The following is a 25,816-nucleotide window of genomic DNA, read 5'->3' as shown; positions in this document are numbered from 1 at the left end:
CTATTGTGAACAAAGCCACAGTAAACATGGGCGTGCAAAACTTTATATTTAATTTCTAATTAAATTCCTGGAAAACAGTAGAAAAGAACTGACTCCCAATGCAAAGCATAGTTCAAATCCATAAGCTGCCCCACTGGAGAAAGATGGGCAATCTCCTCTCATGAGATTAACTGTCTCCGAAAACCTGTTAGAGGGTCAATTATGGGTTGGTTCTGACTCTATGGTATACAACAAAAACAAACAACTAATACCTATTTACTTCTCTTCTAATAATTCTAGGAGAAAGTAAAGAACCACTAACAAATCAATCTGGGTCCAGATTAAATCTGGTCCAACCTAAAGCAGATGGAATTTAACTCAGGGAAGTATCTACACAGATGATGGGAAGATTGAGAAGCTAAACTGGGGACAGGGAGTCAACCTGGAAACAGGAGCAGCGGGGAGACAAAAGCACTCCAACCCACAAATCTCAAGAGTCAGAGAGAAGAGGTAGTGTTAATGGAATCCAGAGTTCAAGGTCACTTCAAGAAGTAAAGGCATGGGTAGGTAGAGAGAGTGCTCTTGGGCAGCTCTGTAGAACAAGTAGGTCAAGAGAAAGGTGACGAATGGCTCTAAAAGGTAAAAAGTTGGCACGACCTCAAAATGGGACGGTAAGAAAATAAGTTTTTCATCTTCTTTTTCTCGTCCAGAATAACTGCTCCACTAGCAAACTGATTTACAGATATTTTTGAAGCACACTAAGTTTAGCTCTTGAAAACTGCATTCAACAAACATTTTGTAAATGCGTGAACTCGCCATGTTAGATTTTCAACAGACCAAATTTAGGCACCCTTGAGATTATGGAGGAGTCATATATTTTGTTGCTGAATAACCAATAGTGTGAAAGGACACATCCCTACCTTTCAGGTTAGACTTAGACATTGGCCAATGTGTGCAGCCCACTGGATGGGTTTATGCAGAATTGTGAGCACAGGGATAATCTGATGTTCTGAAAATGGTTAGATTTCAAAATAGATTCTAAAGCCATACTTCGAAAACTGAACTCAAGAAGAGGGAAAGAGTCACACAGTTTCTTCCATGTGACCCCCACTCAGTTCTTCCACCCTTCTCTAGTCTGCTACGAAGTGACAATGGCATAGTAATATGTCACTAATTCCACATTAACATATACACAAGCCCATTATTATGTAGTAAGAAGAGGTACTAAGTATGACGATATAAAAATATTCATGCATTTTAGGCGCAGAAAAAATCTCTTAACGTGTATCAGTGTGTGCATATGCTTAATAATATATTATTAGAAAGTTAGTGGGATTAAGTTAAGTAAGATGACTCAGAGGGGGCTTATGAACCCTGTCCATCCTGTGCAATGTTTATCATCTTTAACACATTTGAGCCCTTTTTAATTGACACTGTATCAGTCGATCTCATAGAGTACATGTTGTTGTTGTTATGTGCAGTAGTCACCTGCTACTCATAGTGAGCCTGTAACAGCCCTAAACCCTGCCCTGTTCTGTCCTGTGCCAATCTTATTGCCTCTGATACACCTACTCCCATTACCTCTGTCACTGAATCAATCCATCTCATCTAGGGTCTTCCCCTTTTGTGCTGTCCCTCCACCCTCCCAAGCATGATATCCCTCTCCAAGGACTTATTCCACCTTGCAACATACCCGAAGTATGTTTGATGAAGCTTTGGAATCCTTGCCTCCAAAGAGCAGCCTGGCTTCACCCTCTCCAGGATGAACGCATTTGTTCTCTTAACGGTCCATGGTATATTAAAAACTCTTTTCCAGCACCACAGCTCAAAGGCATCAATTCTCCTTCTATCATCCCTAGTCATTGTCCAGCTTTCCAATGCATAACAAGTAATTGCCAAGACCAATTGCAAAGATCAGGCACAGTTTAGTCTCCAGACTGACATCGTTGCTCTTCAGTACTTTGGAGAAGTCTCTGACAGCAGATTTTCACAATGTAATTTGTCTTTTAATTTCCTGGCAGCTGGTACCAAGAGTGTTGATTGCAGAGCCAAGGAAATTGAAGCTGTTAACAATCTCAATCTCTTTCCCATCTATCATGAAGATGCCAATTGGCCCAGTGGTGAGAATCTTTATTTTCTTGATGTTGAGCTTCAATCCATATTGAAGGCTACAGTCCCTGACCCTCTGAAGCAAGCACTTCAGGTCCTCCTCAGTTTCAGCAAGCAGGATTGTGTCATCTGCATAACACAGGTTTTACTGATGAGTCTACCTCCAATCGTAATGCCACATTTCTCCTCATAGAACCCAGCCTCCCAGAGAATCTGTTCTGCATATAGATTGAAAAGATATGGAGATAGGACACTTCCCTGGGTATACCCTTCCCAATTTTGAACCATGCAGTGTTTCCTTGCTCTGTTCTGAGACTGCCTCCTGGTTCAAATGTAGGTTTCACATAAGCACAATCAAGTCTTCTGGGATTCCCATTCTTCTTAGAGTCAGCCAGTTTGTTGTGTTCTACACAGTCAAATGCCTTTGCATGGTCAATCAAACACAAATAGACATATCTCTGGTACTCTCTGCTTTCAGCCAAGATCCATCTGACATTAGTCAAAATATCCCTAGTACCACGGCCTCTTCTAAACCCAGCCAACGCTTCAGGAAATTCTCTGTTGGTGTGCTGTTTCAGTCATTTTTGGATAACCTTCAGCAGACTCTCGCTTGCGTGTGCTATCAATGATATTGTTTGATAATTTGTGCACTCTGTTTGGTAACCTTTCTTTGGAATGGGAACAAATATAGATCTCTTCCAGTCAGTCAGTTGGCCAGGTAGTTGTCCTCCAGATTTCTTGGCACAACTTGGTGAGCACATCCAGGGTAGCACCTGTTTGTTGAAATATGTCAATTGGTATGCCATCAATTCCTGGGGCCTTGTTTTTTTCCCAGTTCATTCAGAGCAACTTGAGCTTCTTCCTTTATCACCACAGGCTCTTGCTCATGCATTATTTCATGACATTTTACTGTGTCTGCCAATTCCTTTTGTTACGATGACTCTGTATAGTCTTTCCATCTTCTTTTAATGCTTCCTGGATCATTTAAAATCATCTTTAAGTATTGCAGCTCGAGGCTTGAATTTATTTTTCAGTTCCTTGAGCTTAAGAAATGCTGAGTGAGTTCATCCCCTTTTATTTTCTGACTTCAGCTCCTTGCACATTTCCTTGTAAGAATTTACTTTGTCTTCTCTCACATAGCAGGTTAAAAACCTAGATGATCTATTAAATATCAGGTTGGGAGTTTAATCTAAGCATTTTATTAAAAACTTCCAATGTGCAGCTTCTGCAGTGATATCTTTATCTCACCGATAGGTTTGTGATACAGGGAATACCTGAAGCACTTACTACAGTAGGTCAAGGATTAAGGCCTCTGATACAGATTGCATCTCAACATCAAGATGCACAAATCCTTACCACTGAACAAATAAGCAGACTCATGATAGATGGACAAAAGTCTGATGCTGTTAAGGATTTCATCTTCCTCGGAACCATAAACAACAAAGGTCTCTCCTCTCTGGAGTTTCTGTTCTGGCTCTGTGGGAGAAAGATGGGCAATCTCCTCCTGTGTGATTCACTGCCTCTGAAAACTCAATGGAGAGTCAGCTATGAGTCAGTTCTGACTCGGTACACAACAACATCATCATCATTTGATTTCCTTTTATACTGACCTTTTTCACATTTTAAAAATTATTATTTTGAGTGAAAATTTAAAAAGCATTTTGGAGCTTTTATCCACTCAATCATTTGTGCACATTTTGTTCCATAACAATAATTACAATACACACCATGTGAGGTCAGACTGTCTTTGCCTTCACCCATCCGTTAAGTGCCCCTTGTCTATGAATCAATTTTCTACTCTTTATCCTTTCCCATTACTGGCAACAACACTAGATTGAATCTTTCTGCATGTAAACTTTCTCTAGCTTTTCATAACACTCATTTTACATAATGTTTACCCTTTCATAACTAACTTATTTAATTCAGCATAACATCCTCAGGACTCATCCATGTTCCCATCAATGAATGAATGGATAAAGAAATTATAGTACATTCACACAACGGAATATTATGTAGCATTCAAAAAAAGGTGACAAACCTCTGAAAACCCTCTAATCCTTTCCTCATACTTTTCAGTGTCTGAATTTGTAAAAAACAAACTGAAGGCTCATAGCAACTCTTTTCAGACAAGTCCTTCTGCAATATATTTCTGACAGCAGGTTCACTTTTTGACACATGGTAGTAATCTTCACCATATTTAAAACACTTTCCTAATACTATTCCCTTCTGAATAGAATATAGCTTATAAACTAAGAAATAAAAATACACGTGCATTTTTTACTATAATATATGCCTCTTTCAGTCATCTGGAATCAAGTCTACAGAAGCTCCAAACTATGCTTAAAACTTATGCCATCAAAGCATGATTTTGTCACATTATGTCTTAATACTCTAGAAAAAAAATATTGTGTATACTTTAGAAATTAAATGACTTTTAGAATAGAAAAAAGTATTATGGTATTTGCTTAAAAGAGATTACAAGGAAGAGATGTCAGCGTCATTGTTTATAATTCACACTTTGTGTTCAAATTGGTTTTGATAATAAAAATAACAAACCAAAGGGGCAGAAACTGTCTTTCACTGTCTGACACTTCTCTAAAAGTATGAAACTAGAAGCATTGATAATATTTAATCCCATTTTTATCCATACAAAAGAGAGAAGCACTTACAAGGAAAGAGTTTAATGCTCATTTAAATTCTTTGTGTCAAACATACTCACCTAAAATTCAATGGAAGAACAGCATGAACTTTCCAAAACCATTTATTTTCTTTCCTTTGAAATGGCAGCTGATTATGGCATTTAAGGACTTCCGGAGTACTTCACCCAGGGCCTGGTAAATCCTATTTATCTGCAATGAGAAAATGGGCTTTTATTTAGCCAAGCAATTCATACTGAGATGCTTATTACTGAAGCAGGAAGTCAGAGTTGGCAAATCCAGAACATATGGAACTTTACAAAATCCAGCATGGACGATGAATGAATTTTAATACTCAGCTCAGATCCTTTGTTTTCATTTACAACAAGACATTTTTAGAGTAAATATTTCACAGATGAGGATTGTGATGCCCTGGGGGGCAGAGTGATTAAAATTAAATTACCAATTAATAACAGAGAGTGGCCTGGAACCCTGAGCTCCTGACAAAGTTATAGTTCAGAAATGAGGTGGGGCGGGGGTGGGGGGAATTGAATAGTCTGTGATTTCTAAGTAGATCATTAACTAGAATACTATATTTCCATAATTGCTGCTAAAGTCAAGGACATATCAGCTAAGATCAGAGTTATTAGGCCAACATTTCTCCTAATATTTCATGTTAGGTATACTTTCCTATAAGGCTATTGTTGTTGTTGCTGTTAAGTGTTATTGAGTTGTAGATGACTCATGGCAAACCTATGAACGAAAGACCTGAACACTTGTATAACTTTCATTGTTTCTCCAGGTTCATAGTGTTTCCAGAGGCAAGCTATTTTGGAAGTGGATGCCACTTCTGCTTCCAAGCTTGTTTTACAAGGCCATTAGTACATAATAAAATGATTATACGTGAGCACACTCAGATAAATGCACATCTAGCAATCTCTGGCGAGATTCCCTTATATCATCACCACACCTGTGTCTCACGGTAGCTTTTCTCCTCGGCAAACTTAAGAAAGCTGCTAAATTTAAAAAAAAAGCTGTTTGGCTTGCCTGTTGTTTTTAGGTCCCTGGGTCACCCCGAGACTTAAGTGGACTAGGAGAAAGACTCCACCATGAGATGGCCCAGGTTGTGTGTGCACTTTAACTGGCATCTGTGGCTCCAAAAAAATGTTGCTGCTTTGATAATATCCTGCAGTATTAAACTTGCCTTAGACTTTGCTAATCTTTCTCCATGCAAAAGGGGTATATCTATTTCAGCCTATATCTCATAGGTCATGCTCAAAGTTGTCAATCTAATCTGGAGGCAGCATCATCTCTATCCCCATTGGCTTCTGTCTCTAACAGCTGCTCTGAGTATTGGCTCTGGTGGCCTAGCGGCAAGTAGTTGTGCTGCAATCCCAAAGACATGTGGTTCGAATCCATCAAGTGTTCCGTGGGAGAAGGATGGGCAATCTCCTCCCATGTGGCTAACTGCTTCTGCAAAACCAGCTATTAACGTTACACAACAACAAATAGTTTGTAGTAGGTTAGCACCCAAGACTGCTGAAGAAAGACTGGCATTCTCCTTCTCTTACAGCTTATATCCTCAGACTCACAATGGAGGGCCATTATGAGTCACAGCTGACTCAACAACAATGAGCAGCAATATACTATTAAGCAAAAGCACACACTCACACATTAAGCTTTGATCTGTCTGTTCATAAGATGAATGTGTGAATATTTTAATTTTATCACATTTGCTACCCCTCCATGCTACAAAGTGCAAAAGCCTCCAAGTTGGGATTTTAATGATAGTGTGAAAATGTGCTTCTGACATTTCTCAGCAGAAAGGTGAAGAATGGAGGAAATTAGCTGTGGTCATGTGGAGGAAATTGTGTGACTTTCTATCTCCTTCTGGATCTAATTTTCCTAGCATGGCTTGAGCATCTACATTGAAATCTAGTGATTCCCAGAACATCAAATTCCCAGAACACCGTTCTTTTTACTTCTAAGGCTGATGGTGGCAGCCTCCCAAACCACCACTGAATTGAAACCATCAATCCTACTTGCAACTTTCTTTTAAAAAAAAATTCTGATTTACTTACAAAGTTTGCATACATTGCTTTTCACAAAAGATCCTTCCCATTTCCTTCACCCCACCCACCCATCAAATTGTTCAACCTTATGATTAGCACCCTACTCTTCCCATCCTCATCCCCCATTTTTACCCTTTCCCCCCCATGGATCCTCATACTCATTCTACAATAACGGTTTTATACAGTATTTGTCCTTGTGGGACTGAGGTAGTTCACTCAGTATAATGCTTTCCAGTCCCTTCCAAGTTAGATAGTAATTTACAAAATCATTGTTCCTGCATATTCCATTATATGAATGTACCACAACTTCTCAACCCATTGTTTGTGGTTGGACATTTGGTCTGTTTCCATGTTCTTGCAATGGTGAATAATGCTGCTATGAACATTGGTGTACAAGTTTTCTTTTGAGCCTCAGTTCTCATTTTCTCGGGGTATTTTCCAAGCAATGGAATAGCTGGGTCATATGGAATTTCTACATTCAGCTTTTTACTCTTTACTCTCATTGCAGTCTCTTGGACATTTCCAAAACAAAATTTTCTATGAATGGAAAATAATGTATTTTTCCTCTTTAAACTCTTAAATTCTAGGCTTACTGCTTAAATCGTAAGATAGTACACTTGATTGTATATTCAAATGTAGTCACATAGAATAAAGAAATATTCTTGACCAACTAGTTCCCTGAAAAGTTTCCAATCGAGGTCTGGGTGGATTTACAAGTCAACAGCCTATCATGAGTATCCTGAGATAAAGAAGTACTTTGTTGATTTTGGGTTCCTTATAGTAGGAATATAGGCTGAGAGAAAGCTTTAAGAGGGATTTGAGTGTAATATATTGGGGACATTTTTGCTTGGGAAGCTCTGGTGGCATCGTACAGGCGGAGCTGAAGCTGCTCACCAAAGGCTATTGCCTCTCTAGTTGTTTGAATCTACTAGCAGCTTCTCAGATGAAGATGGGCCACCTCCTTCAGGGAAACTGGAGGGTCAGCTATGAGTCACATCCAACTTTTTGGCAATGAAAGGTGAGAGAAGTTTGTTTAATAAGAGAGCCCCCCACACCATCAAACTAGAGTGTTCAAAAGTAGAAAAAGGAAAAAGTGGCGGCCTTAATGGTAAGTGTATCCATTTTGTTGGAGGTACTTGGTAATAACTTGTGGCTGTGGAATTTGATATGTGTTCATGACACAGCTATTGAGTAGATGGTCACTAGAAATAGATTGTGTGGAAAACTTGGAGAGGGGGGTAGGTGCAAATGGTATCTAGAGAGTAGAGGGTTGTTTGTTGTTATGTGCTGTCTAGTTGCTTGCAACTCATAGTGACAGGAGCCCTAAACCCTGCCCTATCCTATACCAACCTCGCTATCTCTGACATACCTACCATATTACCCCAATCAGAGTCAATCTATCTCATCGAGGGTCTTCCTCTCCTGTGCTGTCCCTCCACACTCCCAAACATGACGTCCTTCTCTGAGGACTGGTCCCTCCTTGCAACATGCCTAAAGTACGCCAGACGAAGCTTCAAAATCCTTGCCTCTAAGCAGCAGGCCAGCTTCACTGTCTCCAGGACAAACCTGTATGTTCTTTTAGCAGTCCATGGTATATTCAACACTCTTCTCCAGCACCACAGCTCAAAGGCATCAAGTCTCTTTCTATGATCTATTGTCTGACTCTCTGGTGCTGAAAATCCTAGAGGGCACAGGACAATACCCCACAGAAAACTCATTATCCCGTCCACAATGTCCACAACAGTATCAAGGTTGAGAAGCCACGGCCCAGGCGGTTTAAATCCCTTTTAGTTTTAATACTATTTTCTCAATTTACCACACATTTCTCTGACGTGGCTCAATTAAAAGTTACACAACATGAATCCAATCTCTCTATGAACTTCTTCCTACTCTGCTCCACATTAAAAAAAAAAACCTTTAAAACTCACTGCTGTCTAGTCAATTTCCACTCATTGTGACCTTATAAGATAGGGTATAACTGTCCCACAGAGTTTCCAAGGTTGGGACTATTTCTAGAAGATGACCTCATTTTTCTCCTGTGGAACAGCTGATAGGATCACATAGCTAGACTTTCAGTTAGCAGCCAAATGTTCAACTAACTGTACTACTAAGGTTCTTCCAAATTGGTTCAATGCATTGACAAGTGCCCCTTGGCTTCTCCTATGTTTCAGCTCAATTTCAGAACCTCTTCCATACTGCAGCCTTTGTAATCTCTATACCATCCTCTGAATGTATTTACTTCAGTGTATGTTACTCAGCAAAAATTACCATTCATTTTCTTACCTTTCCATAAGAACATGAGGGCAGGAACTATTTTCTGCATCTTTCACCACATTTAGCACATCATCTTCAATGAGGAATGATGGCATTCTATAAAACGTTTGTTTAAATAAAAAATTATAGCTGATCCGTTAGCTCACATGAAAGTCAGAATTTACTCTGCTGGTTACTCCAACAGCTCTGTGACATGTGTTTACCTAAACGATTTAATCAGATTATTACTTCCTGGCTCAAGAGCATAAAAATGGCTTGAGAGGTTACAATAAAATGGTTTTGAGATCATGATCCTTGGACTAAACTCAGATTCACCCTCAAGTGGAAGGATATTAGGTCAAAGTCAGAAAGGAGATTGCTAGGAAATCAGCTTTTCAAAGCTGGAGACAGATAAGGACCCAAGGATGCTTGGATAACTCTCTCTTCTCTTGTGTCCTTGTTGACACAATCTAGCCTGAGAACTAGAAAGACCTTGGATGTCTGTAAATATGTCCTCATTAAGGCATAGACTATTAACACAAAGTCCTATACTGTGCGATGGTAAATACTTAGCTCCAGTGAGGCACCATCAAGAAAGAGAAGAAGAGCACCACAGAGTCACATGGAGACCTCTTGCAAAGGATTCTGGGAATCACTATGGGAGGCACTGTGGAGACTGGCTCATCTCTGCACCTATGCTCTGTGGTCACTTCTTTTCTAAAAAGTTTTAAAGTCTTTGGCCAAATAAACAGAGGAATTCCTCCAGTCTCAGAGGGAACTGTGACTCTGAAAATATGTTTTCACTAAATCATAGCCCAATGATTGCAAAAACATGGGTTGAACCTCACAATTTCTTTAAAAAACTGGGTATTTTGTGTATACACTGAGCCATTGCTGAATCTCCCTTCTCAATCTCCTACTTTAATAGTCTACTTTCATAGTTTTTAGTCTTACATAGAACAAAGCACCAAGAGGATGTTTGACAAATATAAAAAATGAGGAGAGAATTCAGTTTCACACTTGACGTTTCATTATAAATCAACCCACCGATGATGAGTTGGAATTGACCCATAGCCAGCCCTCCACTGTATTTCTAAGGGTGTAAGTCCCAGGGGAAGAGATTGCCCATCTTTCTCTTGCAGTGTTGCTGGTGGATTGAATTGTGGAAAGGTCCCTCCTCTATACTAGCAATGCAGCTCGCTGTGGACTAAGCCACCAGAGTTTACTGCTTCTCCAGTACTTAGGATTTAAAAAAAAATCAAATCATGCTTCACCACCTAGGTTGAAGTGAAATAAAGCACATTTGGGGCAATATATCTATCAAGAAGAATGGACGTACATGTTCAAAAGTGAAGGTGGGAGTTTCTACATCATAAAACCTGGGCTCTGCTGACAGCCAGGGACTCTAAAGGAAAATGATGGTGACTTGCCTGTCAACATCAGTTCAGTTGGGTCATCAGTCAGTGGTTTCAAAGATGCTGAGGAGAAGGTGGATGAGGGATTTCTCAGCTCGATTTCACACACAAGCATTTCTTTCTTTTCTTTCCTCGCCTGAGGGACGGCCTTCGGGTTTTGTTGCATCTTTAAGATAGCCGCTGGTGCAGTACATGCTACCTTTAGCTGCTAACCAAAAAGTTGGCAGTTTCAACCCACCAGTCATTCTATGAGGAGAAAGGGGGCAGTCTCCTCCCATAAAGACTGACAACACTGGACACCAAGCAGAGGGTCTACATGAGTCTGAATTGTCTTGGTGGCATTTAACTCAGACGAGAAGCCATCAGATAAGGTGATACAGTGCTTAAAATAGTCAAATCTCTTACTTACACATAATGTATTAAACCTAATGTATCCCAAGATGTATTTTTAGATGAAAATCCCTTTTAAGCATGCAAGTTGTTGTAGTACTGATGAGCTGGAAATGACCCAGAGCTGACCCTCTGGTAGGTTTTCGGAGGCAGATAATCATATGGGAGGATATTGCCCTTCCTTTTCCTGTGGAGCACCTGGTGGATTTGAACTGTGTGCCTTAGGGATTGCAGCACTGCTTCTTGCCACCAGGTCACCAGAGCTCCCTATATAAGCTGGACAATGTACAACTAAAACATAGGAGAAACACACAAATATAAGTACATACCAGCAATGACATCACCAAACTGTTACATGCTTCATGGTGAAGCTAATTCAAAGCAAAACATAAGCTTATTTTTGCTGAACAAGGGAAAAAATGTTTATCCAAGCTCAGCTTTTTGTTCCATGTTTCTTTATTAATTAAGCCTGACAAACTGATCAAAAGGAGAATTAGAATGAATTCTGAGGTTAAGTCAAGTATATAAAAATCAAAGATTAGTCCAACTATTTTTAGAGACAAATTTTTAACTAGCTACATGCCTGTGGTAACTTCTTGGTGGCTTATTGCCACTCCTTTCTCGCACATATTTTATGTTCACTTCTCCCTAGAAGAGACCACTGCACACTTAGAAGAAGTTACTGATACAGTGTGATTTGTGATAAGTGTGTCTGTGTTATTTTCTTAGTCAACTAAAGATTTAGAAAAAGGAAGGAAAGATGCAAAAGAAGGAAGGGATTGAGGATAGAAAGGAGAGAGAGAAAGGGAGGAGCGTTAGAGAGGAGAGGGGGTCAGGAAAGGAAAGAAGTAATTAATGAAATGGAATATACAAAATAGAAACTGCTAGAAAATATTTCATATGACTGTTACCATCTCCATTGCAACTACTGATGTTAGTTTGTCATAGAGTCAGTCTTAACTGATAGATCCAGCATGTGTGAAGAGTAGAAATGTTTTGTAGGGTTTTCAAAGCTAAAGCCTTTCTGGAGGAGAGAACAAACTTGTCTTCTGGTGCAGCTCTGGGTGGACTTGAACTACCAACTTTTGAGCTAGTAGTCCAGTGCTTACTCATTGGCATTCCTCAGCCATTAAAAAGGTGATAGAGAGATGGAGGCACAAATGTTTGCATGCAGAGCATCATGGCTCTGATGCTACAGCTACTTCTTAACTTTTTACTAAGCACATAGAATTCTACATAATATCTTTTATATTGCTGTTCTCATCACACATATAAATCAACCACAAATCTTGTTCCTAAAAACAACATGTATGCAAATGTGGTAGTTTTGGGCACAGTTTCAGTGAAAAAATTTTCGGCACAGAAACTAGATTTTTAGAAACATTTTTTTACAATGTATATCTTGTCTCCCCAGAGCAAATATTTATATGAAAAATATAAGTGGGTGTTTCCTTAGACAAAGAAACGGTTTTCCTAGAAATCATAAATCATCTCAAGACCATGATTGCAATCACTGTGACAATCCTTCTTGAGGGTCTTCCTCACTCTTCTCGACCCTCTACTTTCCCCTATATAGTTTCCCAACCCCCTCAAAGGACTGGCGCCTTTTGACAACATACCCAAAGTATACGAGATGGAATTTCACCATCTTTGCCTCTAAGGAGCACACTAGTTTGACTTTCTCCAAGGCAGATTTGCTTGTTCTTTTGACAGTCTTTAAGATTTTGAACACTTTTTTGCCAAAACCACAATTCAAAGGCACAGGTTCTTCTTTCATTTCCCCAATTCATTGTCCATTTTCAAATGCATAGGAAATAATTGAAAATGTCATAGCTTGAACCAGGCCTACCTTAGTCTTTAAACTGATATCCTTGTTCTTTAGCACTTTGGAAAGGCCCTCGGCAACACATTTTCCTAATGCAATACTTTTCCCTAATGCAACACATTTCCCTAATGTAACACATTTTTTGATAACTACTGCGGCCATATCATTGATTGTAGTTTCAAGTAAAACAAAGTCATTGCCAACTTCAATCTCATATGCATCTATCATGATGTTGCCTGTTGGTACAGTGGTGAGGATTTATATTTCCTTGATGTTGAAAGTTAATTTATAAGGCTGTAGTCTTTGATCTTTTGTTGTAAGTGCTTCAAGTCTTTTTCACTTTATGCAAGCAAGATTTATCCAATTTATTTGTGTTAGTTATGCATAAATGGGTCTTCCTTTAAACTTAATGGTATTTTCTTCTTAATATAGTCCAGGTTTTGAAACTGTTCAAAATTGTTTGTTTGGCCTATAGATTAAAGGAAGGATACAACCCTGATCAGTGTACATCCACATCTTTCCTGATTTTAAGCCATGCAATATCCCCTTGTTCTACTCAGATAACTGCTTCTTTATCTACAGATTTCCCATGAGCAGTAAGTGTTTTGGAATTCCCATTCTTCTCAGTATTATTCATAATTTATTATGAGCCACACAGTCAAATACCTATGCATAGTTAATAAAACGTAAGTAAATATTTTCCTTGTATCATTCCATTAAGCAACATTAAATTGCCTTCCAACATTGAGGCTTTTTGAAAAGTGATACTCTTTTGCCCTGCCTGAGAGGTTCTTAAATATCTTGGTCTGAAGATCCAAAGAACTTCTGTTGATGTGACTAGTATCTATCAACATCTACTATATTAGAAATTAAAGCTTAGACATTTAAATACTGTTTACGAATTCTTCTATTATTTTTAAGTAACAGTAATTAACTCATTAAATGTTGCCATAATTATTGCTAATAGAAATAGTAATATTTTCCAAAGCCAGAAAATTAGTAAGAAATATGGTATGCTTCATATTTTTGAAATATATAATAATTGTCTGGCTTAATATAAAAGATTTCATATTCTTTGCACTATAATTTGTTGATTTTACTATGTGAAGAAACTCCAAAAGAGAAATGAAGTTGGAAAAGACATATTTTCATAGCCTGTCAGATAACTTTGGATATTGTTTTTTGGTAGATCATAGAAATTCAATGTGAACTCTAAGGTGGAACTGAAAACGACATCAAAGAGTATTCTATTGAAATCTATTGGTCTGTCTTTTATTTCGAAGTGTTTGGTGGGTTTTTTATCTATGCATGATTTTTACAACATCATAAACTCATCATTAGGAAAATAATAATTCACTGAGTTATGTCTTTCTTCCAAATGAAAGCACAATTCTTTTTTCATAAAAATCCCTATTTTCTAATATCACCATCAATTTTGCCAGACAAGGGCTTTTTTTCAGTATTGGGAAGCTGTCAGGATCATTTTGGTAGCTATAACCTTCCCAGAATTTAATTTTCTCCTTGAAAATTCTAATTTTTACCCTTGTCAGAAAATACTGTCAACTGTTGTCACTGAAGTGACAGGCCCAGTTGGTTCGTTTTCAAGAACATGTTTGCCAAATACTCAGAGTCCGAATAACCATGCTTTGTCTGGCAGTTCTTCTTTCAAGTAAAAAAGTTGCTTCATGAAAGAAGTAGCGGGTTCGGCTTGTTTTCCTAGCAACCGTTCATGGGGACAACTTGCATCCTGCAATGTTCCAAAGGGGCTCTATGTAACTTTCTATTTCTTCACACAAAATGTTGAAAAGCAATGTACTAAATGTTCAGGATTTAATAAATTATCTGTTGATGTTTTTCACTGGAAATGCATGTCAGTGAAGAATATAATGACTACAGGCACAGTTTCATTTAATTTGACTTGGAATAATGCCTCAATAAGGCTCCAGCAAGATTTACCTATAATTATTTTTGTACCATCGACACAAATTGCAGCACAGTGCAAAAGGCAAACATTACGCTGGGACTTCACTGAAACAGGCTTGACTTCAAGGACATCCTGGAAGTGCCGTGAAGACTTTTTGAGAATCAGGGCCCTTCAAAGGAGTACGTAGAATCTGGTGTTGACCAGAACCACAGGTATATCTTATTCCTTAACTCATTTAATCTCTGTGATATTATGGACAAGTTACATAGCCACTCCATGTCCCATTCTCAACACCTCTAAAGTTGAATAATAACAATTCCTACCTGACAGAGTTGTTTAACGGATACAAGGACATCCCTTAGTACAGTGTCCAATATGCAGCAAGCTCAACAGACATCAACTGATTACTAATACTTACATCACAACTTTTTTTGGTTAGGCCAAAGAAATGGTTATATATAAGCTAGAAAACCTAGTTGTTTGTTGGAATTTGTTTATCCTACACAAATCCAAATTTAAGTATCACAATTCCTTTGTGAGGACAAGCTTTATGTAACTACATCCTCCTCCCCAACTCTGTTGAGTACAAAGCTTTAGATTTTGTTCCTCATATGCTGGCAAAGATGGTGAAGCTTTGCCTCTTAATGGGCCATTTGCTAGGAGAGGCCTACTCCATGGAAAAGAACATCAAGCTTGGAAAGATGAGGGAGTAGTGACAGATAGGAAGACCCCCAATGAGACGGACTGGTACAGTGACTGCTGCAATAGGCTCAAGTGTGTCAGAGATATGGCGCAGGGTAGGACAGGGTTCAGGTCTCTTCTTCATAGGGCTGCTATGAGTTCATATTCCACTCAACAACACCTAACAACAACAGAAATTTATAAAAATTTCTAAAACGTCAAGAAGAAAAGACAATCCGATTACAAAACCAGCAGAGGATATGAAAAAGACACTCTACCAAAGATGACGTTCTAATGGCCAATGAGCAAAAGCTCAAGACCAATAGCTATTAGAGAGATGTCAATCTCAGCAGTGATAGCAAAGTTCAATAAGACAGAGAACAATCAACGCTAGCGAGGATGTCTCTACACTCTTTACAACATTGGTGAGCGTGAATGAAGCAGGAACCACTATGGAAAAGCAACTGATGAACTGTTGAGAATAGTAACACCATTTGTCCCAGCAAACTACCACTAGGTAGTAGTAAGAAATAAGAGCTGAGACATGAACTGATGGAAGCACAATTGCTTTTAAGGCCCCCATAACAGTTGGTTAACATTAACATATGTGTGACAGTCTCACAGGATGCTATTTGCAAAAACTCAATGAATTTTTAAAATCGCAAGGTTTCACTGGGCTTCCCAATTTAACACAAATGGGTTACATATGCAGATGAACTTTAAGGAGACCCAAGTACACTGTTTCCATACGTTACCCTCATGAATATTGTTTACTTCTCTCCCACAGGGTCCTTGAACTATAAGAGAGCCATTTGGTTTCTTTTTCTTTTTACCCCTCAACAAGGAGTTGAGAAGTAGTTCTTACCCCTAAAACAAACAAAAATGGGGCAAGCCTTATAACAAGTAGTAAATTATATTTGGTCTTAGTATTAAGTAGAGGAGTGATAGGGAAAGAGTAGAAAGGAAAGTTATGTGACCTTTTTAAAGAAAACATCTTCTTCCCACTTTGTTATCAAATTAAGAATCCGAGGTAGCCACATCTTTCTATTTTAAAGTCCAGATGGAAATTTTTTTTATATTTATTTAAAAACTCTAGGTGGGATAGAAAATTATGCTACCAAGACAAAGGTGGGTGATTTTAATCTTTGGCCCTCAGGCCTGGTCTTAATTGTTTTGGTCAAACATCCTTCTAAGTGGTCTGTCCATTTGTTGTACAGAGGTAACTCGTAGTTGCCGTGATGCTAAACACTGTGACACTGATGTGTCAAATGTGATAATGGTTTACCCATGGTGGACAGTGTTTAGTGGAGCTCCCCGACTGAAACAAGCTTCAAAGCAGGAGTGGCATCCACTTCTAAAATAGCTTGCCTCTGGAAACTCTATGAACATGGAGAAATGATGAAAGTTATGCAAGTGTTCAAGTCTTTCGTTTATAGGGTCGCTATGAGTTGTCTACAACTCAATGGCACTTAACAACAACAACAACAGGTGGGTCAAACAAAGCACACTAACATGGATTGTAGAGTCCATATTTTAGACTTCTTCAAAGATACAGTTTCATTTGCCTCCCTCATCGCATAGACAATACTTAGCCCTTTGTTGCCCTAGTCTCTCTGTAGGAAGAGTCGTAACCCAAAGATATAACTCTGGTAGTTCAAATCCACCAGTTCAGGAGGAGAAAGATAGGCAATCTCTTCTTGTGTAATTTACATCCTCAGAGATCCAACAGAGAGTCTACCTATGAGGAACTTAGGACTGGATAGCAGTAAATTTGAGTTTCAGGATTGGAATTTGTTGTTATGTGTCATTGAGTTGCCTGCAACTCATATTGACCCTACATACAACAGCTCTGAACCTTGCTCTATCTTAAGCCAATTTCATTGTCTCTAACACACCTACCACCATTACCCCAGTTACTGAGTCAACCCACCTCACTGAGAGTCTTCCTCTCCTGCGCTGTCCCTTCACCCTTACAAGTATGATGTACCTCTCCAAGGACTGGTCCCTACTTGCAACATGCCCAAAGAATGTCACACAGAGCTTCAAAATCTTTGCCTCCAGGGAGTAGCCTGACTTCACTCTCTCCAGGACAGACCTGTTTGTTTTCTTAGCAGTCCATAGTATATTTAGTACTCTTTTCCAGCCTGCAACTCAAAGGCATCACTTCTTTAATTATCCTTAATCACTGTCCAGCTCTCAGATGCATAGCAAGTAACTACAAAGACTATGACCTGGATTAGGTGCACCTTAGTCTCCAGAGTGACACCATTGCTCTTCTGTACCTTGGAGAGGCCCCGACAGCAGATTTTCCCAATCCAATTCATCTTTTAATTTCCTCGCTGTTGGTACCAAGAGGGTTAATTGTGGAGCCAAGCAAGGTGAAGCTGTTGGAACCAAAGAGAGAGGAAGTTTGCTCTCCTCTCCCTCTAGTGGTTACAGACTGCCAAAACAGCAAATTGAATGCTCATTGTTTATTGAAAACTTTCATTTACATAAACAAATGGACTCTTTGCTATTGAGTTAAAACAACTCAAAGCAGAGTGGATTATATTTGGGGTGGGGGTAGGATGGGGTTGTGCGGGGGGGGGGGTTTGTGTACCAATGAAGGAGTTTTTCTTTTGCTTTTCAAGGAGAGGAGGGAACGGGGGTGGGAGGTGTGATGGGGGGAGGGGCGGGGAGAAAAGTGCAACAATGAATGAATGGAATTCCAAAATCTCTGTAGATGTGCATTGAAATAAAAACCAAACAAACAAAAAACCAACTCAAAGATGGTTGGTTCTCCAGTAGTTTTTCAGAAGCTGTAAACCACAAAGGCGGAAACTGCCTATCTTTCTCCCACAGAGTGGATTTGAACTTGTCAGAGGCGCTATTGGTTAGCTGTGCAACTCTTCATGGACTATGACACTAAATTACATAAAACTCATCATTTATTTCACTAAAACCAGCAAAAAGAACTCTGGGTACTACCTTTGAAGTGTAAGCTGCAAGTTAATTTTTACTATCAGCATAAACTAGACCATGGGATAAAAAGCAACAGAAAGAAGGATCAGGGAATTGAGTTGAGGACCAAATTCTAGATTAACCACCAGGAAAAGAGAAAATTCTAGAAACTTGTACACTGAGGAAAGGCCAGAAGTGCCTGTTAATGGCAGAAGCCAATAAAATACCTTTTATAAGTAGAGATGGGTAGTGTGTGAATTGTATCTAATTACCAGAGGGGCAGGTACTGGTTAATTTGATCCTTGCTTGAAGCATTTAAAAGTTGATTAGCACCTATAAATTAATGAGGAATAGCTTATGTTTCTCTCTTTAGAAGCTTGTTTAGAGGAAAAATATGTTAAGTAGGAGGGCTGGGATAAATCCTGTTATTCCTAAGAAACAATTTCACATAGGGCAGCAGTCACACAAAATGAATAAAGGATTTCAGCAAAGTTTTATAAACAGACCTCAGGACAGTCTCATTTGAGTCAGAATCTCATCTCATCCGAGTACACGGTTTCCAAGGTTTATGAGTCTGAAGCTTAAATGTTAACTTTCAAGGAGGCTCTTTCTATAGATCCATTCCCAGGCTGTGTTGCTTTTTTTTTTTTTGACACACTTATGATAATTTAATCAACTCGAATACAGTTGCTTTGAGACACTCAAGGCTTCCTTACCCTTTTGTTTCCAAGACAGTTTTTAGAGTCGAGAGCATGTCAGCAAAAGCAACCGGAAGCATGTGGATGTTCTCACAAAGTCGGCTTTTCAGACGCTGTAGGCAGGAAGACTGGCATGCTGTCAAACATTACCACAGGCAGCAATATGGAATTGTTCATGGCAATGTTCAGCAGTCCCAATACCACTAAATTCTCAAACTAAAAATCTTGCCATTGATTGAGAACCAACTCAGAGGGATGGTGTAAGAGAGGAAGACCCCGGATGAGATGGGTTGATACAGAAACTGGGGCAATTGGTGTGGGCAAGGGTTTAGGTTGTCTGAATCAGTGAGACTGGCTCAGGACAGGGCAGGTTTCAGAGCTGCTGTGCATAGGGTTGCTATGGGTCACAGGTGACTCGACAGCACATCATAACAACAACAACAGCGAATCATATGACAACAGATTGCTCATCTTTCTCCCAAGGAGCCGCTGGTGGATTTGAACTGCCAGGAAGGTACCTACCACCTTTGGGTTGTCAGCACAATGCTCTACAGATTATGCCACCAGAATTCTACCACCATATCCAATAAACAACAGGTCCTCAATTTCCTACAGGAAGTGGGCTAATGAGATCATATTTTGTTTTTCAGATTTGTTTAGAAGGAAAATTGGATGGGTCACTGAAACCCGTAGGATACCTCTTCTGTGCATATATGTGTGTGTTAAGACCTAGATTAAAATATTTGTACACACAGGTTTACCATGTACAAACACAATATTCAGACTGAGTCTCATATGGGACATGGCTTTCCGCTGAGGGTTTTGCTTTACAACCGTACCATCCAATTGAATAGCCTCTATCCACATGTGGCTACAGAACAGTTGACATGAGGCTAGTCTGAGCTGTGATGTGCTGTACATGTAACACACCAGATTTCAGGGCATAATACAAATGTTTATGTAAACTATCTCAAAAATTACCTACACTGATAATATTTTAGGGTACTGGGTTAAATAAAACAAATTCAAAGAATTTCTTCTCACTTTTAAAAAATACAGCTAGTAGAGAGTATTAAATTACATACATGGCTCAAATTATCTTTCTATTTGACAGTGCAGCTTTAAAAGATATTTGATATTTCCTTTCAGTATCACCTCCTTCACTCTTGCATGCACTTTCTCTCTCTCTCTCTTTCTCTCTCTGACACACAGGCACACACACAGAGACACGTGGTTGGCAGTTGGAACTGGGCATACTCCTGGGCCTCCACAAGAAAAAGACTGATAACCCAATTACAAAATGGGCAAAAGACATGGAAAGAATTTTCACAGAGGAAGTTATTCCAATGGCAAACAGACATGTGAAGAAATGCTCCAAATCACTGGCAGTAAGAGAGATGCAAATCAAAATCACAATGAGGTACCATCTCACTCCTGTCAGAATGGCAAAGTTTAACAGGGCAGCAAGTAATAGATGTTGGAGAGGATGTGGTGAGAAAGGAAATCTAATACGTTGTTGGTAGGACTGTAAAATGTTACAAGCATTCTGGAAGGCAGTTTAGCACTTTCTGAAAAAGCTGAACATAGAAATTCCATACGACCTAGCTATTCCACTATTTGGAATATACCCTGAGAAAATGAGAACTGAGGCACAAGCAGAGATATGTATCAATGTTCATAGAAGCATTATTCACCATTGCAAGAACATGGAAACAGCCACATGTCCAACCATAAACTAATGGATGGAGAAATCATGGTGCATTCACACAATGGAATACTATGCAGCACACAAGAGCAATAACTTTGTAAATTATTACCTAACTTGGGAGGGACTGAAGAGCATTATAATGAGTGAACTAACTCAGTTCCACAAGGATAAATATTGTATAAAACCATTATTGTGGAATGAGTATAAGGATCCAAGAGGGGTGGGAGAGGCTGGAAGCAGAGAGATGAGGATGTGCAGGGAGAGGAGGGGATAAATGATGGGGTTGTACAACTTGATGAATGGGTGAGGGAAATGGAAAGAATTTATTCTTGAAAACAATGTATTAAAATTTTGTAAATAAGCTAGTAGAAAATAAAAAAAAATCACAGGTCTTAACATTCTATTTAAAGTGGTGTGTGTTTTTGTTTGTTTGGTTTTTTTTAATATATATCCTCTTTCTCTAAAGCCAAAGAACCGTGTAACACTGGAAAGAGCCCTGACAACTTCTTTCTATAAACTGCCCGAAGGAGTCAAAAGAAAGGCATCTGCGATTGTTCGTTTAACTCAAGCCCCATTTCCTAAGATTAAAAAGATGCTGTCGAAGATGTTGAAAGAAAAATGCTCTCCTTGCCACTTTTAAAAAAGACCAAAATAAATTTGTAGAAATGAATTGACATAGCTTCCTAAACTTACAGACTGGGTTTTTATTTCAATGATCTAAGGAGAAATTTGTCTGGTAGGTAAGACTATCATCGTATGTTGCATTAAAATGTTGACTTAATTTTGGAAAAGCCAAACCTGAACCCTAATTTATGCACTTATCTAACAAGGACTTTATGAACAGATTTGCTTTTATGTGCTTTCTTGTGCTTTGAGTATGATTTATCACTTGGATATTAAATGACCTCTAGTGGTACATGGCCAGGAGAGATCAGTCCTTGGAGAAGGACATCATGTTCAGAAGGGTGGAGGGACAGAGCAGGAGAGGAAGACCCTACAGTAATTGGGTTAAAGGAGGCTGGTGTGTTGGAATTAGTGAGATTGGCTCAGGATAGGACAGGGTTCAAAGCTGCTGTACATAGAGTCGCTATGGGTTGCAGGCGACTTGACAGTACATAACAACAACAACAACATAATCCCTAGATAGTTACATGGATAACTCAAAGGAGGTTGGCCTCTGACAGTTTGAATCCATCCACAACTACACTGGAGAAAGATGGGCAATCTCTGTGTGATTTACTGCCTCCGAAAACCCACTGGAGGGTCAGCAATGAGTGGTCTCTACCTCGATGGCAATGAGAATTTTCTGAGTTTTAATGATCTCCTTAAATTACGGCTAAGGCTGACAGATTCTTAGTAGTTTTTCTCTTGCACTTAGCTTCTTGCTTTATTCTTTTCCTGTTAGTCCATTAATCAGATTCATCTCTCAGCTTCTTGGAGCATCTTCTTAACATCATCCACTGTGCAGACTCGGGGGTTTTGGAGTTTTAAAGATGTGATTTAGCATACTAGATTTGCCCACCTCTTAATCCAAAATGTGCCTCTCACCCATTTTATCTTTACTTGTTGTTTTTGGTATTAAATGCTGTCGAGTCGTAGACAACTCATAGCGACCCTATGAACGAAAAGACCTGAACACTTGTTAAACTTTCATCATTTCTCCAAGTTCATAAAGTTTCCAGAGGCAAGCTATTTCAGAAGAGGATGCAACTTCTGCTTCCAAGCTTGTTTTAATTGGGGAGCTCCACCAAACACTGTACACCATGAGTAACCATTATCACATATGACAGACACATCGGTGTGACAGTGTTTAGCATCTCAGCAACTACTGACTTAAAATTATGCACATGGATGGAAAACACATAGATGTTGATTTGATTTAGATTTGTAAAGATACTACAGGATAGTGCAGAGCTGTTCTATGCTCAATGCTGTCATTTATAGAGAAATGTCATCTTTTTCTCTTATAGGGTGGTTGCTGGGTTCAAACTGTCAACCTTGTAGTTAACAGTGGAGTCCTTAACCGCTGTGCCATTGGGGCTCCTTTAGATCTCATACACTAAAGAAACTCCTGGCCACTGAGTCCATTCTGATTCAGAGACCCTCCACTGAGTTTCTGAGGCTGTAAAGCTTAATGGGAGAGACACAGTCTTTGGGTTTATAACACAATACACGACAGAGAATGCTGCCAAAACTCAAGGAAGGCACTCTTTAACCACTTAAGGCAAACTCTTGCTTGGTTTTTAGGAGACTTTAGGGAATTTTTTGGTGAAAGGTCTGAAAATTATTTCACAGTGATAGTTTCAGGGGTGTACCCACCCTTTATGGCTCCAGAAGTCTGGAGACCATGTGAATTTGAAATTCTGTACTGTATTTCTCCCATTTTTATAAGGATCTTTCTATGAAATGGAATGATTTCTACGAAACCTTGAACCAGAACCTTCGGTGAGAGTTGCAGCTACCATCCAATTCTGATCTAATGGCAAAGGAGAGAGAGTTCTTGGAGACAAGATCCCCAGTTTTGTTGATGACAAATATGGGGGAAATAAGGAAACCCATGTAATTCTAACAGGTTATGGATTGCTAATGAAACATCTCCAGGGAAACCAAGTAAATAAAGACAAGTTACATCACTGATGTGTGTGGAATCTATAAAATGTGGGAAACCTGACAGGGCTTGGAGAACTTCAATATGAGAGAGAAAAGCAACTTCAGATTGTTCTTTGACCTGGAAGTTCAAGAAGAAAGGGGTTAAAGGTGACTGGCAGTTCATCTCAAGGTCTTTTATCATCCTGTGGTCATTGAGAGAGGAAGTAAAAGGACACAATTCTCAGGCATTTAAGGTAAGTGCCCTTCTAGTCTTTGCATGTGGTTCCTCGCAGGACAACGTATAGACGAGAAAATTCAGACTTTAGGGCTTTCACTGACATAACCATGATGGATCACTTCCGTGAACGGCTTACTTCACCTCTCCAAGGATTGATAGTCTGTGTTAGTAAGACCAAAATGGGAAATCAAAGGATGACTGAGACATATCTAAAGAAATAAAAAGAACTTACAGACAATGTTAAAATCTGATGATGATATAAACTCTTCTAAATGGGATTTCTTAAAGAAATCAAGAATGATGGCCACACGTGTAATGTCCATTCATGTAATATGATACTTCTGTCAGAAGAAAGAAAAAGAGCTAAAAATTCAATGTACTATGAGTACATATATAAACATTCTGTGTGTTTAAAGTTCTCTTTGTGAGAACTCATTTCTCATTTAAATGAAAGTGCTCATTTAAAAGTAAGATCTGAAAGTTGGCAGGTTCAAGAATTGGGAAAAATTAAGACTTCATTTCTCTTTAGATATGAATGTTGAAGTTTTTCAAAATGTTTCTTTAAGCTCTAGCAAGGTCATATAGACACCACAAAAGCTATACTGCCCACATACACCCCATGAAAACAGCAGTTTGACTGTATTCTAACTGCAGAGACATGAATTATATAGGACCCCCAGCCATGGATGCATGATCTGTGACTTCCAAAATAGTGGAACTATACAAATAATGGAAGGTCTGGTGGGGCAGTTCATAGGAAGTTGCACTGCTAACTTGAAGACTAACTGAACCTCTCTGGAGGGTCAAATTCACTCACCGTTCTGCAGAATACATATGGGCAATCTCTCATGTGATTTAACTTGACCCAATGGAAGGTCTGTTAGTGAGTTGGTTCTATTTTGACCAGGAATAAAATTGATATAAAAAAAAAAAGATACAGACGCCCATAAAGTGGAGAGTAGACAGCCCGCTATTCACCAAAATAAGGAGTTTGAAAAACTTGTGTGGACATGATCTTGTGACTAAGATGTATAGGAATGAATAAGGGTTCAGTCATTACAACTCAGCTTAAAGGAAGCTGATCTCAGAAGCAAAGAGGATGGATCTTACTCCCTTTAAGAAAGAAGAGTAATGAGTGAAGAATATCCTTGGAACCACTGTTCTCTGTGCTAACTACCTTCTAGACGCAGGACAGATAGTTATAGCACCAGAGATGGCACCAGAGATGGTGGCAGGTGGCAGCAGAAAGACAGTGGCAGCAGAATCAGGAGACCAGTGTGAGGACGCACAGTGGAATTCCTAGACCATGGAGCAAGACACCTTACAGTAGATGTTCTGACAAATGGGGAGAGAGAGCGGACTGCTTTTGTGTCAAGGCTGCCTGGTAAATTCTGGTGCCTCTGGGCTCACAGCAAAACACCAACTCGTAGAATAAGAGAGCTGAGTACCCTCAGGCCTGAGCCGGTGGAATGAGGTGCCACGATATGTGGGTCCTTTATTTGTGGGGCTAAAGACCCTTTTAACTTTTAACCATTGTCACTTGACTGAACAGCAAGCGAGAGGTCACGCTCAGGGTCAAGGGGCTGAAAGAAGTGCCTGCCTCCTTGAGTTGCCCTGACTATGGAGCTGTTTTCTGAGTCATATTGACGCCAAGTTGTAACTGTTATTTCCCAATACACTCCATAACTGTGAGTGTGGTCTCTGGGTTCTTGTGGCCCCTGCAATAAATTATCAATTGCAGCATAGAATAGAGTGCTATGGGGAAGAGTGACTGGTGTCAGAATTGATGGCTGTTGTTGTTTTGGTGTACCTACCATAGAGTCAGAAGCAACCCACTGTTGACCTATCAACAGGTTTTCAGAGCCAGTTAATCGCACTGGAGGAGTTTGCCCATCCTTCTGCAGAGCAGCTGGTGGCTTCGAACCTCGTGCCCTCAGGACTGCAGTGCAGCTTCTTGCCACTAGGCCTCCAGAGCTTGCTGTTCATCTACCTCATAGAGATCATTTGTGGGCTCATGGTTCTTTCTACTCAGTGAAATAAGACGAGATCTCATAAGGCTGCACATTTTTTGCACAAATATATCAAGTTCTTTGATGAAATTTTTAAAACCTCAAGCAATTCAACTGCCAGAAAAATTATAACTTTAATGTTGCTTTGTGCCATAAAGTCAGAAACAACTCACAGTTGACCCTCCGCTGGGTTTTCAGAGGCAGTAAACTGAACAGGAGGAAATTTTCCATCTTTCTCCTGTGAAACAGCTGGTGGATTTGAACCATGTACCTTTGTGTTGGCAGTACAGCTCTTTAACACTAGGTTACCAGGGCTCCCATTACTTACTAATGTTGTTGTTGTTATGTGC

General features: G+C 39.4%; 1 protein-coding gene across 3 annotated transcripts in view; it reads right to left on the bottom strand.

Moving 5' to 3' along the window:
- DTNA (dystrobrevin, alpha) overlaps window positions 1-25,816 on the bottom strand; it is a 451,930-nt gene that overhangs the window by 240,961 nt on the left and 185,153 nt on the right. For 2 of the 3 annotated variants that reach the window (XM_006889175.1, XM_006889177.1), the window contains exon 2: window positions 4,808-4,937. The gene's annotated coding sequence lies outside the window, so the exon portion shown is untranslated. Of the gene's footprint in view, window positions 1-4,807; window positions 4,939-25,816 lie in introns of those variants that run through there. The other variant, XM_006889176.1, reaches the window with a different exon arrangement.

Source organism: Elephantulus edwardii, unplaced genomic scaffold (genome assembly GCF_000299155.1).
Source record: "Elephantulus edwardii isolate Elephantulus edwardi_28Jun2011 unplaced genomic scaffold, EleEdw1.0 scaffold00076, whole genome shotgun sequence".
NCBI classification, from domain to species: Eukaryota; Metazoa; Chordata; class Mammalia; order Macroscelidea; family Macroscelididae; genus Elephantulus; species Elephantulus edwardii.
This window is presented reverse-complemented; position numbering and strand designations above follow the sequence as displayed.